Genomic DNA, 14,121 nt, shown 5'->3' on the forward strand with positions numbered 1-14,121 from the left:
TTGGGTCGTCGGGAGCCGACCCTTTGAGGGGGGGTACTGTCACGGACCCGGCTCTGGAGGACTCGGGGGTCCGTGACCAGTTTTGACTGTTGTTATTGTTGTTAGTATTATTATTATTTGGTGATGTGTGCTTTCTCCACAATGCTGTGTTAGTCTGTGTCCCACTCGTATGTATAGGCAGGGTGTGGGTGTATACGTGTGTATGTCTGCGGGTGTGGCTGGAGGATGGAGCACAGCCACCTGCAGGCCTGATAGGCGTGGCCCTGCGAAGGACTGGCCACACCTGAAGTTCCTGCCACACCTGTTGGTGATCAGGGCTCGTCGGGGGAGCTACTTAGGAGAGTGTTGGAGCTCCCACCGGCGCGGGATCATTGAGTTATCGTACCAAGTTAGTGTGTCAGCATATGTCTGTGTTGTTCGTATATGCCCGCCGAGGGTTAGTGTTGACGGCTGCCTCTATGGTTTCCCTGCAGGAGGAAGAGTGGTCCAGAAAGGCAGCACGCACGGGGTGTGCGGAAACACAACAGCGGGGAGCACGAACACGAGCACAGACGTCGGAGGGAAGCACGCACACGGGGTTCAAGGGAGCAACGGGGAGTTATTGTGTTTACAGTTTTTCACTGTGAATAAAGAGCACTGTTTGCATCGCAGAGTCTGCGTTTTGGGTCCTCCTTTCCCCACATCCCCACGGTCTGCCAGCCAGACCGTGACATTATTGGTGCAGAAATACTATTATATACCAGTTAGACTGTTATCTGTGGCAGGTTTTATAGAGTCAACTAAACAACCCCCTTTTTTAATAGACGTTAATAACAAAGTGCTTGAACATCAAATTTTAAAATGATTATTTACACAGAGCAGGGTCATTGCGTAAGTTAGGTGCTTTTTTATTCTTGAGTGATTCATAGATCAACGTTAGCAAACATAAAAATCCCTCTGAAACTGCTCAGGTACAAGAACTGAAGTGAAGTGAGTGAAAGCACTGAAAGACGTTCAGAAAGTCCAGAGAACCATTTACCCCAAAATAAAAGAAACGATGGCTCCAAACAAAGTGTAAAGAATCAGCTCCAGTAGCAGTATTTATTCTTTGCCAGGAGTACAGAAATGAATCCTTGCCCTACAATAAAAACGAGACGTCTCTCATGCATGAAGATGTGAGACTGGTGCCCCAACAACAGGTTCACCACTGAGGAGAGGAGCTGTGATTGGGAATCATCCAAATATGAACTTTTCCTCCGCCTCAGTAGAAACACTCAAAGCTGGAAAAACATTGTTCTTCTTGTGATACTGAGGAAAACACTCAATACTGCTTTCAGTACCACAGGGAAGAAAAGGGATTATATATATAATTAGAGGAGCATATTAAAATTAACCAATTATAGCACTAATGTGTCTGATAAAGTGAAACTCTAACACTACATTAATGCTTGTTGAAACAGGAGAGGGCCCGGGTGCAGGGGGGCGGCATAAGACACAAAAACATTCAAATAATATCCGAGCATAGATGTTGTTTTTCTGCAGCCAAAAGTGACGTTACCTGTATGAGAGGGTGGAGCTACAGGTAGGTGTAGGTGCTAGCTAGCTTGTTTGGCACGCTGCATCCTTGGAGACGTAGGTAACGTCTGCTTGGTGCTCATTTAACAGACTAATAAAATACCAAAATTTCACTCATTAAAACTGAAGCAAAGGCTTTTCAGTGAGCTGTTAGCAGAGTTAACTACTCCGCAAGTCACATCATTGTCAGATAATTGCATCATAAATGCATTAAAAAGTCTGTTTCTGTGACTTCCGTTAACTGAGGTGAAAAAAAGATCTGGTGTCATGAAAGAGGAAATGTAATATTGAGATAAAAACGTTCGTTTTCTGCTGTAGAGGTCATTAAAAACATCAAAGGGTGAGATGCAATGAGATTCTGGGAGGGCAGACTAAAGGGTTTCCACAAGTCTTTGGAGAAATCGATCATTATCATCAAAACTTTCAGAAACCCTGAAAACGTGAGTTGCATTTGACACGAGCAGCAGGATTTCTAAGACTTGTTTCATTTAAATAAGTTTTGTTATAAAATATCAAATGCTGTGGAAAAGATGCACAGTGGCAAAAATACCCCCCACAGATAAAGAACATGGTTCCAGTTAAATGCACAGGAAATGGAACAGCGCACATCCTGTCCTGCACACTTTGACAGTCTCGATCGACTGACTGCAGGAAGGAAGAACCAGAGTGATGAGTGCAACACAGCAAAGACTAAAAAAGAGACAGTTTCAAGCTAATTAGCAGACGTATTAGTGAGCAAACGTTCACATTCTGGTAGAGTTTTCCACCTAGAGTACAAATCCTCACAAACTGGAGGGCAAGCAGATACACTGTGATTAGCACAGGAAATATTATCTCAGGGTTACTCGTACATCTTCATTTTTTCAGAGTCAAGAATCCAACTCCAGCTTCCACCGGCGCAGCATTAAAGGCTCCCTGCAGATGAATCAGCACTTGGCTGCAGCCCATTTTCAGAAAAGATAAAACTGACAGCAAGTCAATCAGGACAAATCAATGAACTGTTTCAAATCAAGACCCCCCCCACCACACACACACACACACACACACACACACACACACACACACACACACGAGCACAGAGCTGTGGTAATTGCACCTGTCAGGGTTGACTGAGCCAAATTGTGCCTAACTACTACATAATTACTTTTTTTGGGAATCAGCATAGCAGCTGAAGATCCCAGACTGGAGCCTTTATAAGGTGTGTCAGTCGGCCTTCAGCTCATGACACCAGCTGTGACTGTATATCCCTGGATTCAACCTGCTCCAGTGTCTCTGGCTTTAAAAACAACCCACAGCTGCCCACTGCCCTCTCTACAGAATCACACACTAGATGAGTGTAGACACACAACCTGCAGACGTCGTACGATATGTTCTGGTTACGATGTCTGAAAAAGACATTACAATCTTCTGTTGTAGTTCCAGTGATAACAGCTGAGCTTAGGTTGCACTGAAGCACAAAGAGACACACAATGAGTCGCACATCTTTAGACTTAAAGACTTTAAGACTAAATGAAGGTTTCCACGGTTTCCAGTTCTCCTTCATTACCTGCGGTTAAAGCACCCGGAACTTTCCAGAACAACTAAATCTGCTGGGCAGGTTCATGGACTCTTGTATATAATATGAAAATAATAACATCACACTTACACAGTTTTTCCTTCTCATCCCTGTGATGCATTCAGGTGCAGACATAAAGTTTCAGTCACAGCAGTTCAGCATCTAACTGAGCTGCAGAAACATCACTTTAATCTCTGCTCGTGACCACTCTGACGCAGCACCTGCAGGCTGTCGGGACTTTTACTAGATTAACTCAACTTCTGTTCATTTTAGCTTCCTGTTATGACATTATTAACACTGGTTCAAACTAGAGATGGCACGATACCACATCTTTATGTCCGATACCATAAATTTGGATATCGGCCGATACCAATATGAATCCGATATAGTGTGTTTTTAATCAATAAAACTGTTTTTTTAATATCTTGCTGCATTTTGTATAAGTTCATACTCAAGTTTAAATAAACAACAACACTAAAGCTATTCTGTTATACCTGTGTGTAAAAAACACACTGCACCCAAAATATTTCATAGTTCAGCAAAACTGATCAATCTAATAAACTTAAACCTGCTCCATCCTCCCTATTCTGGTGTTTTAAAGAGAACTTAGCAGAAATATTAAGCAACCTGACTAATAGGGTTGCAAACTCCCAGCAAAAAATAATAGGGAACCACCCCCCACCTCATGATGCTTAATCGATGCAATCAACTTTAATTTGATGCAGTGTGAAAAAATGCACAGAAATAAAAAAATTTTCAAGAATAATTAAATAGATTAAAATTAAATCAACATCTTTCTTCAACAGAATTGCAGACTGCACAGATGGTTCCCAAAGGAAAAAGTACTATAGCTTACTAGGGTATATTAGACTTAACAGTCACTATATACAGTAATGAACTTCTATACATTTTACATCAGATGAAAACTTTGGGTGTAAGATTCAGATAATTATTGATTAAAAGCTCGACATTTTAAATGAGAATAAGAAAGAAAAGTATGTCTTTGTGCCCCCTTTTCCCTGTTCATGCCCTATCGGCCCCCCTGGCTACACTTTGCTAGATCCGCCCCTGCACAGTTACAGCCGTCAGCTGTAGAAAAAGATCCTGGTGTAGAAAGTAATATTAAATACATTCTAACAACAGCTGATCAAGCTTAAACGTGCTGCTGTTGTTCAGCCGCTGGTTTCCTCTTTCTGGTGCAAAGTGGACCAAAAACAAAGAAGAGAGACGATCAGCTGATCATTGATCAGTTTCAAGATTGAAGTAGCAGCAGGAGAGAGAGAGAGAGAGGGGGCAGTAGCTCCATATATCGGCTGTTAAGCTTAACGTGGGAATGCTTTACAGACATTCAGAGATGAACTTACACACTTGCTTTACTTCTCTCTGGGATAATTTCCTCAGAGATGAAATGCCGGTTTGGTAGCGAGGCTACAAACACACAGCCGCTCTATCACGTGACCACACTGCTGCGACGTGCTACGGTTATGAGCCGAGTTACACTGTGTCACAAGTTTTGTGAGGTGTTTGTTTGATATTTAATGGATCAATTACATTTTTTATTTCTCTCCAATATCCGATCCAGTAATTTAGGTCAGTATCGGACCGATACCGATACGTAATATCGGATTGGTCCAGCTCTAGTTCAAATATGAAACATTCAAACAAAGGAAGAAGAAGAAGAGCTGTTTTGTTTTGTACCATTTCCTCTGTCACTGTGGGCATTGTGGCTCTATGGGTTGGGCTATCACCACACGTTCAACCTCCACTGCAGACACTGACGGAAGTGAGCAGTCACACAAACTGGGGCAAAAAGAGCAAAGCTCCAAAAACACGACCCATAAATCTACAAACACCTCATTAACGCTGAAACTCCAAAAGTCTAGAACCGTTATTATCTGTGTTCAGAAACAAGAATATGAACAGTAAGAAAAAACTGTTTATCAAACAGTGTCGGCACGGTTTAATTTCCTCTTCAGTTCCCTTCTCAGCAGAAGGAGACAAGCTCGATTTCAGTGTTACCTGAAGACAGAATAGTGTTAAAGTTGATCTAATCTCATCATAAGGTGATAGTGAACTTTCCTCACTGCGCGCAGGTTGAACAGGTGACAACACACCTGTCACCAAAGGGCTGCTGCGACTTCTTGTTGACATTAACTTCACGGGTACGCTGCCACCACCGGGGACGGAATTCACAAGAAGCTGTAAAAGACAGTCTGTGTGTGCAGATGTGAGAAGCACAGACAGCATCAGACAGAAGATGAGAGACGAAGAGGAAGAAAACCTGAAGCTCTTTAATGAGCACCGTCACAAGACTGAGAGAAACTGAAACCATAGGAAGTCCCACAGGGCTTACACACACACACACACACACACACACACACACACGCCGAGCTGCACACACTCGGCAGCAGCAGAAAGAGCAAAACTGAGAAGCAGAGTGTGTGAGAGAGACAGGCAGCACTGAGTCACTGTGGCTTCGACTGCAGCTGTTTTTCCAACGAGCCGGAAGTGTCACTTCCGTTTGCTGAATTTTTTTTTTTCAACTACAAAGTAAAAAAAGAAAAAGAGAGAAAGTAAAAACTGCACAAAAGTCCTTCGATTGGTCACAATAAACGTTAAATCCAATATGTTCCAGGTATAAATAACACAGATGGTGAATGTGTGTCGGTGTGTGTTTGTTCTTTTCTTTCTCCCTCTTTAAATTCAAAAACACTTTCACACCCTGCAGTGACACGACAGAGGAAACGCTTCAGACATTTCATGAATGCTAAAATATATAAAGCATCACTGTTATGAGAAAAAAGCTCCATATTTATGGTAGTTTCACTTCAGCGGGGAGAGAACGTGAAGCCAAAGCATTGATTTAATAAAAGTTGAAATTATTATTTGATCCCAAAACAAAATGTGACTTTGTGCTTGGTAGAACGCGCGGTGAAATGTTTCTTGTAGTTGGTCACCAGGTTTGCTCAGACCACAGGAGGGTTTGGGCCACTCCTCTCTACACAAACTCTAAATAAACCTTTAGCTTCCTTGGTTGCTGCTTGGCAACTCGAAGCTTCAGCTCCCTCACACGTTTTCTGCAGGGTTGCCGTCTGTAGACTGAGGAGGCCACTCCACGACCTCCATGTGCTTCTTCAGCCACTCTGTTGTTACCTTGGCGGTGTTTTGGATCACTGTCATGCTGGAAGTCTGATCCATGAGCCATCTTCTGAATGAGAGGAGTTCCTCGACCACGATTTTAATGGTGCATGACCCCATCGGACCTTCAACGTGGTGAAATCGTTCTGTACCAGCAGAAAAACAGTCCCAAAGCACAGCGAGTCCACCTTCACGCTCCGGTGTTGGGGAAGATGTTCTCGGGGTCATGCTCAGCATTGGTCTTCCGCCAGACGAGCTGATGCCACTGTTGGTTTCCTCTGACCACGGCACTTCCTCCCACACTTCCTCTAAATCATTTACATGTTCAGCTGCTCGCTTTCTCTCTCCACTAAAACGAAACTATCATGAAATTAAAGATGATTTATTTCTGTGACAGCATATATACACACTCCCGTATCACAGCTGAAGCAAGCATCTCTAAGGTAAAGGCCATCAGTCATTTTCTGGCATTGGTGTACATTTCCACTGATTTCAGACAAAGCTCCAAACACTGAGGGGAGAGGGTGAGTGAGGAGCGGCACCGAGGCCAGTTTATGTTAAACAAGGACTGAACCGGAGGATCGTGGACTGCTTCACCTCTCAGACTCTACAGCTTCATTAGGTCTGAGAGTGAAATGTGGAAGCAGAAATTGGGCCTCTTTAACTTTTGTTTCCTTGTTGGAACAGCAGCGTGTGAAGCAGTGTTTGTGTGACCAGGACAAACAGATTAGCTTCATTAGTCTTTGCACTCAGAGCTCAGCCGACAAAAGGAGCATCGTTAACCGCTTTACACCGAGTTCCAGTTACCTTCATGCTGTTTGTGGCTGTATTTCTGCAAACAGTGGTTGAGTCAGTGGTTCTATTATTAAAATATCCTTAAACTGTCGCTTTGATGCCCTCAAAGTTTGAGATAAAGAAAATTAACTGAACGATCACAAGTGTTTGGACTTCCATTCAAATACTGGGCTCTAATTAAGTTTTACCCAATACTAATATTTGGGAATAACGATGTAATTGTACAAATACTGTAGCAACATCAGCAGCTATAAATAGATCCAAGTGCTGGTTTTATAATCCCTGCAGCAGCAGCTCGTCTCTGCAGGTCCAACGGTGGCTGTTGGCCTTTTATACTCGTGTTTAAATCTATTTTTATTAGGAGAAGTTTGACCACTGATGTCATTTTCAACACACACACACAAAAAAAGCAAATTAGATGAGTTGTTTGTCAAACAAGTGATGTGGGGAGAAAATAAGAGGAAGCAGAGAAAGGTGGACAGACAGAGGAGAAAATGTGTTATTATTCAAACAAGCACACAAGGTTGAATATGAATCATCTGCCAGTCAAACAGAGAGAAGGTAAAGAGCCTCATCATCGAGGAATATGTGAAGAAAAGCGATGGGAGAAAGGGAGAAAACACCGAAGAAAGAAAGCTGGCAAGAGAAAGGTTAAAGGTTAAAATGCTGGGTACCAATCCAGTGAGGAGAGGCTCAGGAAATATACAGAAGACGGAGGAAGGAACACAGGTGGGAAAAGATAAGAGCAGCAGAGATATAAAGGCAGCAACAGTGTGACAGTGAAAGAAGAGGTGATAATGAGAGAGGGAAGACAAGGAGGAGAAAAGAGAACATTTGAGCCAAAGCATGAAGACAACAAATCATAAAGCAGCACAAACTGAACAGGACTCGACACCTCCGGGGTTCGAACCCTATTGAGACAAAAACAGAGCGAGCCAGAGAGCGAGACAAAAGATGCAGAAAGAAGTGGATGAAGTGTCTTTTCTCCTTTTTGAATCTAGGAAAGAACAAACTGACAGTCAGTGCAAAAACACCCAGAGGGAGAGACGAGCTGACTGGATATTTACAGCATGGAAACAGAGACTGAAGCAAACAAACAAAAAAGGCAGAAAATCATTAGAGGAATTGACAGATATGCTACTTTGTATTCCCACGGTGGAGACGCCAGGATGGAGAAAAGGCCGTACTGGAGCCACGCATGGACGTTTTACACTGAATGACACGGATACACAAAGGTTAATAGTGATCAATATATATGGATAAGAAATGCAATAAACAAACAAGCCCGTTTCTCAGCTCGCAGCCTTTTATGGCAAATCTGTGCAGACAAAGATTTTTGCTCCCTCGTTTTCCTCTTTCAGAGTACCAGATGTCAAAACCCACGCCAAGCATTTCCATGCAGCTGGCTCTGTGATGGAGCTGTCCTCTGGTCCTTCTCCTTGTTCCTCCATCTGCGTCCCTTCATTTCTCTCTCAGATCTAAATGAGGTTGTCACAGTGTCAAATAGGAGGCGATGGAGCTTCATCTGCACTGAACCCACATCACCACCACCCTCCTCTCCCTCTCTTTCCAATTTCACTAAATCAACATCTCTTCTCCTCTGGCCTTCCTAGAGCCCTCCACGTTTGATGTACTGGTTCATCATTCATCTTTATTTGTGGCACTGCAGACTGACATTACTGTGTTGTTGTTAAAGCTGCTGTGTGAGTCCTCTTCATGCAGTTGGAGGACGCTGTGTGCTGAAGCTATCTCAGCCTCCAATTCCAGACTTATTAATGGCTAATGAATCACGTGCACACGTTTTACAACAACAGGGAAATAAGAATAATTACACCCATGTGGCATAATTACTTAGCCTTAAGTACAGTGCAGCGTTTAGAATTTATGCAATTATCTCGTATGGAACACATTCCCACATGAAACCTACTATAGCATAACTGTATATTAGTTTTAAATCAGACTGAAGCAGCTAGTAGAAGGACTTTAATGATCACATGCAGAATACCTAACAGGCTTTAAACCTTTGTTTCAGAGGGCCAATCACAGCTCTGTCAAACTGCAAAGCCTAACCGGAGTGGTGCACGCCTGGCTGGCTCACCTTGATTGTTCAATAAGTTTTTCTTTGTTTCAGTGCAATTTGTCAAACTGTGTCTTTTGACATAGAAAGAAAAACAAAGGTTAACATGTGATAAGAACTCGCAGAGATGGAGAAAGATGAGGATAAGAGAGGAAGATAAGAAAAACTAAGGACTGTTCAAGACTCAACTTTTTAAAAATATAATTTGCTGAACTTACATGAAATGTCCCAACTGGTTTTTTAATCCGCTGATGTGCGACGTTTGCTGAAGATGTCTCCAAGTCTGACTCAGAATGCAGGGAAATTCAATTATTTTGTAAAATTAAAGGTTTTACTGGGCAGATGCAGGCTAAACTGGGTAGTTAGTAGTATTATGGGGCATAGCAGACTGGTAGCCATCATCACTGCCAGGTTAGGTACTGGGAAGCAGCAGATACATTATAAGACATCATTGAAATAACTCTGAACTGGAATGTACGGCTTCTTTGATTCTGGAAGAAGTTTGTTACCATTATTAGTCATTTATAAAGGCTAAAGGTTTATAATGGCTAAGGGTTCAAATTCTCTTGTAACATGAGCCCTGACTGCATTAATCCACAAACAGAGCTGGACTTCAACAGCACAGGTCAGCCAATTTCAGCCCCATTATAAAAACACAGAAATGATTATGGAGCTCAATTCTAAGTGACTCATTTCCTCCCACTGCACTGCTACACAGGATCTTAGGCTTCCCCACCTGCAAACCCCACGTCTCCACCCTGATTACACTTTTATAGATCCAGAGAGGCTCCTTCTACATTCTACAAATTTCCCACGTGTGGGACTAATAAAGGTTATCTTATCTTATCTTATCTTACATGCTGATGTAAAAACTGATAAATCACCTGAAAAATAACATTTATTTTTCCAACCTTTAAGAGATGAATCATCTTGATTAAAACTCTGCTCACATACACATATTTTGAGTGCACGAGTATATAAACGACAGGGAAGAAATCCATCACATATTTCTGACCTGTTTGCTTTAGTTATTCTCATATCTGAGCTTTTTATCTAAATCAGGAAGCTGCTCATTTCTGACTGTAAGGCAGTCGTGCGAGTAAAATAACAAGCCCCACCCAGACCAAATGACCAACTCACTGGACCCTGTACGCCCGCCTCATAACTCCGTGTAACCCCTCCCCTCAGTAAGAACAAACGCTTCCAGAGATTCATCAACACTGAAAACACTGAACGCTTTCCCAAATCCGACTATGATGGGGAACATTACAGCCTGATTTTCTGTGCCTGTGCCCAGAAACAAAATCAAACAAAAACATGAACGAATCCACATCAACATGTCAGAGTATTGACAAATGCAACAGTGCAGATCCATATCGAAACCGTCTGTGTGCAGCTGTTTGATGCCGCAGATGACTCACTTTTCATGCCGTTTACCCAAGCCTGACTATCCGTCCACACCCACCGTCTCACTTTGGTTCATCGATGCAGAGAATTGATCTGCCCAGAAAAATACAAGTTATACCAAGTGTATCACCTAAAAATTTGCAAAGCTTGGTTCACGTAGTTTATGTGGGAAAAAGTGTCTCAAGTTGCCTCACTGGACTCAAAAGGATTTTGACTCAAGATGCTAAACACAGAAACACTGAAGCTTCACTTCTTTCCCACTTATATGAAGTTTTGTTTTAACATTTAACGTCTCTTTTGAATTTGGATTTTTCTTCTGACATCCAGATTATACCAAATGAGATAAAACAGTCTGATCAGTTAATTCGTGCATTGCAAAAACAATCTCTAACCAAGTGCATCCATCAGACATTCAATGCTGCAAAGACTGTAAAGATCAAGCAAAAAGATCATAAAAACGATGCACCAAAAGATTCAAGAGTTTCATAAAAGGTTTGTCTAAACTTCTACAGACTGCAGATTGATTTGTGTTAACTTGTCGATTCAAATTGTGTTGAGGCTTCAATCCATGCATTATACAAACGGCTGCAGGCGCTCATTGTCTCCAACTCTCTCTCGTGTTCGTGGTTTTAATTCTTAACAGAATTATCTGAAAAATACAAAAAGAAAGTCATGCGCTCAAGTGTTGGTGAGTGAAGTTATTTTTCTCTTGCTAACCACAAATTAGGAGGCATCTGTGTCTTTGTGTTGCATCGTTACTGTTTATGGATGCTTGCAGGCTTGCTCACATTTCCCATCCGCCTCACATTCAAATATGTTCTGGCTCCTGAAAAAGCCACAGAGAGGCCAAAATGCTAAAAACAAGGCTTTGAAACAGAACCCAGACAAATGGGTCTATGGGTTCATTACGTCTCCAATCTTAATTTAAAAAGCTTGAAAATCAGGCAGAAGTGGAGAAATTAAGGAGGAAATCTTGCTTTCACCTTATTATATATTTGAATATAATGAATCTTAATTATAAGCAGAAAAGCTGAATGTTAGAGAAAATACTGCTCATACAACCCCTGCTGGATCGATACATGTTAGAAAAGTACACAATTCATTAACTGAATTTTCTGTCACACGTTCTTTATTTTGTCCTTCACAGACACACAGACATCTGTGTTATGTGATGTCAAAATTCCTGTCCATCTTTTTGTGACAACGTCGAATTATTGCAGCCGAACAAACGTGGCAGGAATTACACCTCAGTAAATGGGTCAAGCTGGTCCATGCCACACGTTCAAAGTCTCTGAGACGAAATCAAAATATGAAATGTCCAGTTAGAAAAGGAGTAAAGTATTTGGAATAACTGAGGAATAACTGGGTAGAGGTAAACAGATTCAGTGATGCCATTAAATATACATTTAGAACTGATCCTATTACAAAAACTGACATGAAGTCAGACAGAAAATTTAGACGGGAAAAATTATGAACAGCATTAAAATGTAATTGGCTGCATTGGTGCAGACATACGCACTTATTTCAGGGACGCTGCAGAACCATGTAAAGCACTGGCCAAACCATAATGAGTCATTAAAGTCGGGTGTCCTGTTCAAGGACACGGTGACGTGGAGCCAGGACAGAAGCACTACACATTTAATAAAACACCCAATCTGCCTCCTGAAGGATAATATTCTGCTGTCCAAGCATCTTCCACATTCCCCATTTATCAGCATGCAGGTTTAACTTGAATTTTTAAAGCAAACACAAGATTTCTGTAAGTGGTGCAGGTTTGTTAGCATTGCTGTCGTATGCAGGAAAGCTTGTGGAAGATGGATGCACTAACGAGCTTTAGTATCAAATACACAATTGTTCTAACTGTGACATATTTTCCCTTCAAACATCTCTCCTTGTGCACACTGCTGTCCTGCTACACTGGGATTTGAAGCATCCATGGTTTCAGAAGAAAACTATTCAGTTTTATTTATAAAAATCCCAACAGTCATATGACCCCCTATGAGCAAGCGCTTTGGTGACAGTGGGAAGGAAAAACTTCCCTTTAACAGGAAGAAACCTCCAGAGGAACCAAAGTAGAGATAGTGTCTCTAGAGATAGTTGGTTCTAATCAGGTGGCCTAAGGTGGAAACAAGCTGAAATGAGGTAAGGAGTGTTGCTTTGACACACTGGAGGAGATTCAGTTTGTATCACTTAGAAGTCCAAAAATGTGATTTCAGATGAGCTAGGCTTTCAGCTGGCTGAAGTGTGGGAGAGGTGTAGCAGCACTATAGCTGAACCTTTAGATCATATCTCACTTATACACACACAAATCATGTTTTACATTACAGGAAACAGTTAACTTACATACATTAAGTTACATCCCCGTATTCAGCTGCTTTAGAATCAGCAGTTAACCTACAACGCACAAGGAGAATATGAATACTCCATGTAGAAAAGTCAGATGACCGAGAGGTTTGACTCACTTTACTGTGACATGAGCGTGCTAGCTGCTACGCTGCCATGCTACCTAGTGAGGACTCCTAGCTTAAGATGCACACACTTTAATGTCCTTCTTAACACTGAAGCAGATTATTCGTCTGCAGAAACTTTCAAGTCTCTGCAAGTTCATTTTGATGGTCAGTGTAGATGTAGTGAAACAAACTGAACTAATGGCTACATGCATGAAAGAAAAGTTAAAAGGTGTCATTTTCTTATACAAAGCTAAGCAGCACTGTGTGTGTGATTTATGGTTTATTGAATCAGTATTTGCCCTCCTGCTAATCTCACGTCCTTTCAGGAGATTAGCTTCACAAACTGTAGATAAGGAATGCAGGAAAACACACACACACACACACACACACACACACACACACACACACACACACACACCTTCCTGCCACTATTCTGTGGACAGGTGAGTAGACTAAAGCAACAAGACAGTGATGTAAGTCAGACTGACAGTCTTCAGACAAATCCTGGCAGTGTGTGCTCATTCAGCTGGATCACTGAACCATGGATGTGAATAATTTGGATTCCAATTGAGTGAGATAGTGTATCAGGATATAAGGCTGATATAATAAAGACAGAGCTCAGTATAGTTTCATGCAGTTACTTTGTTGCCAAAATCTAAAAGCACAGCTAAAACGCAGAAGTCAATGCACAGACACGCTTGAACCAGTTTGGTTTTCTTTAAAGCATCTAGAGTGTAAGTTGTCTGAAATTCACTAAATTAAAAGCACAAACTCTCCATCCCAGAATGATGCAAAGAACTAACAACCAGCAGCCAACATATGGGCCTTCAGACAATAAACTGTGCCATGGCAACTGGCACGAGTCCTACTGTTTATCCATTCTTCAAAAGAAATCTCTGGGCGTGTGTCAAGACTGTACCTGTGTTTGTGCAGCCCGTTTGTTCTGCGAGCAAACAGAAAAGGCGACTTGGACAGCAAAAAGAGAGCGCGCACACGCCTCACAATAGAATGTTATTATTAGCATGTGACATGTGTTCCTTTTTCACATGTTCAGGCAAAGTCTGACTGGCAGCTGCAGAAGTGGCAGCGTGAACTATGTTAACTGTCAGATGTCACAGTTTGGTTGTTCTCAGTTTTGGTCACTT

The 14,121-nt window shown here is 41.9% G+C and overlaps 1 protein-coding gene across 3 annotated transcripts in view; it reads right to left on the bottom strand.

Moving 5' to 3' along the window:
• The window catches only part of col14a1b (collagen, type XIV, alpha 1b), a 170,480-nt gene that overhangs the window by 120,862 nt on the left and 35,497 nt on the right, over window positions 1-14,121 (bottom strand). The window lies entirely within an intron of this gene.

Source organism: Copadichromis virginalis, linkage group LG22 (assembly GCF_057382275.1).
Source record: "Copadichromis virginalis isolate Kocher_CV1m ecotype Utaka linkage group LG22, C_Virginalis_male_GT1.1, whole genome shotgun sequence".
NCBI classification, from domain to species: Eukaryota; Metazoa; Chordata; class Actinopteri; order Cichliformes; family Cichlidae; genus Copadichromis; species Copadichromis virginalis.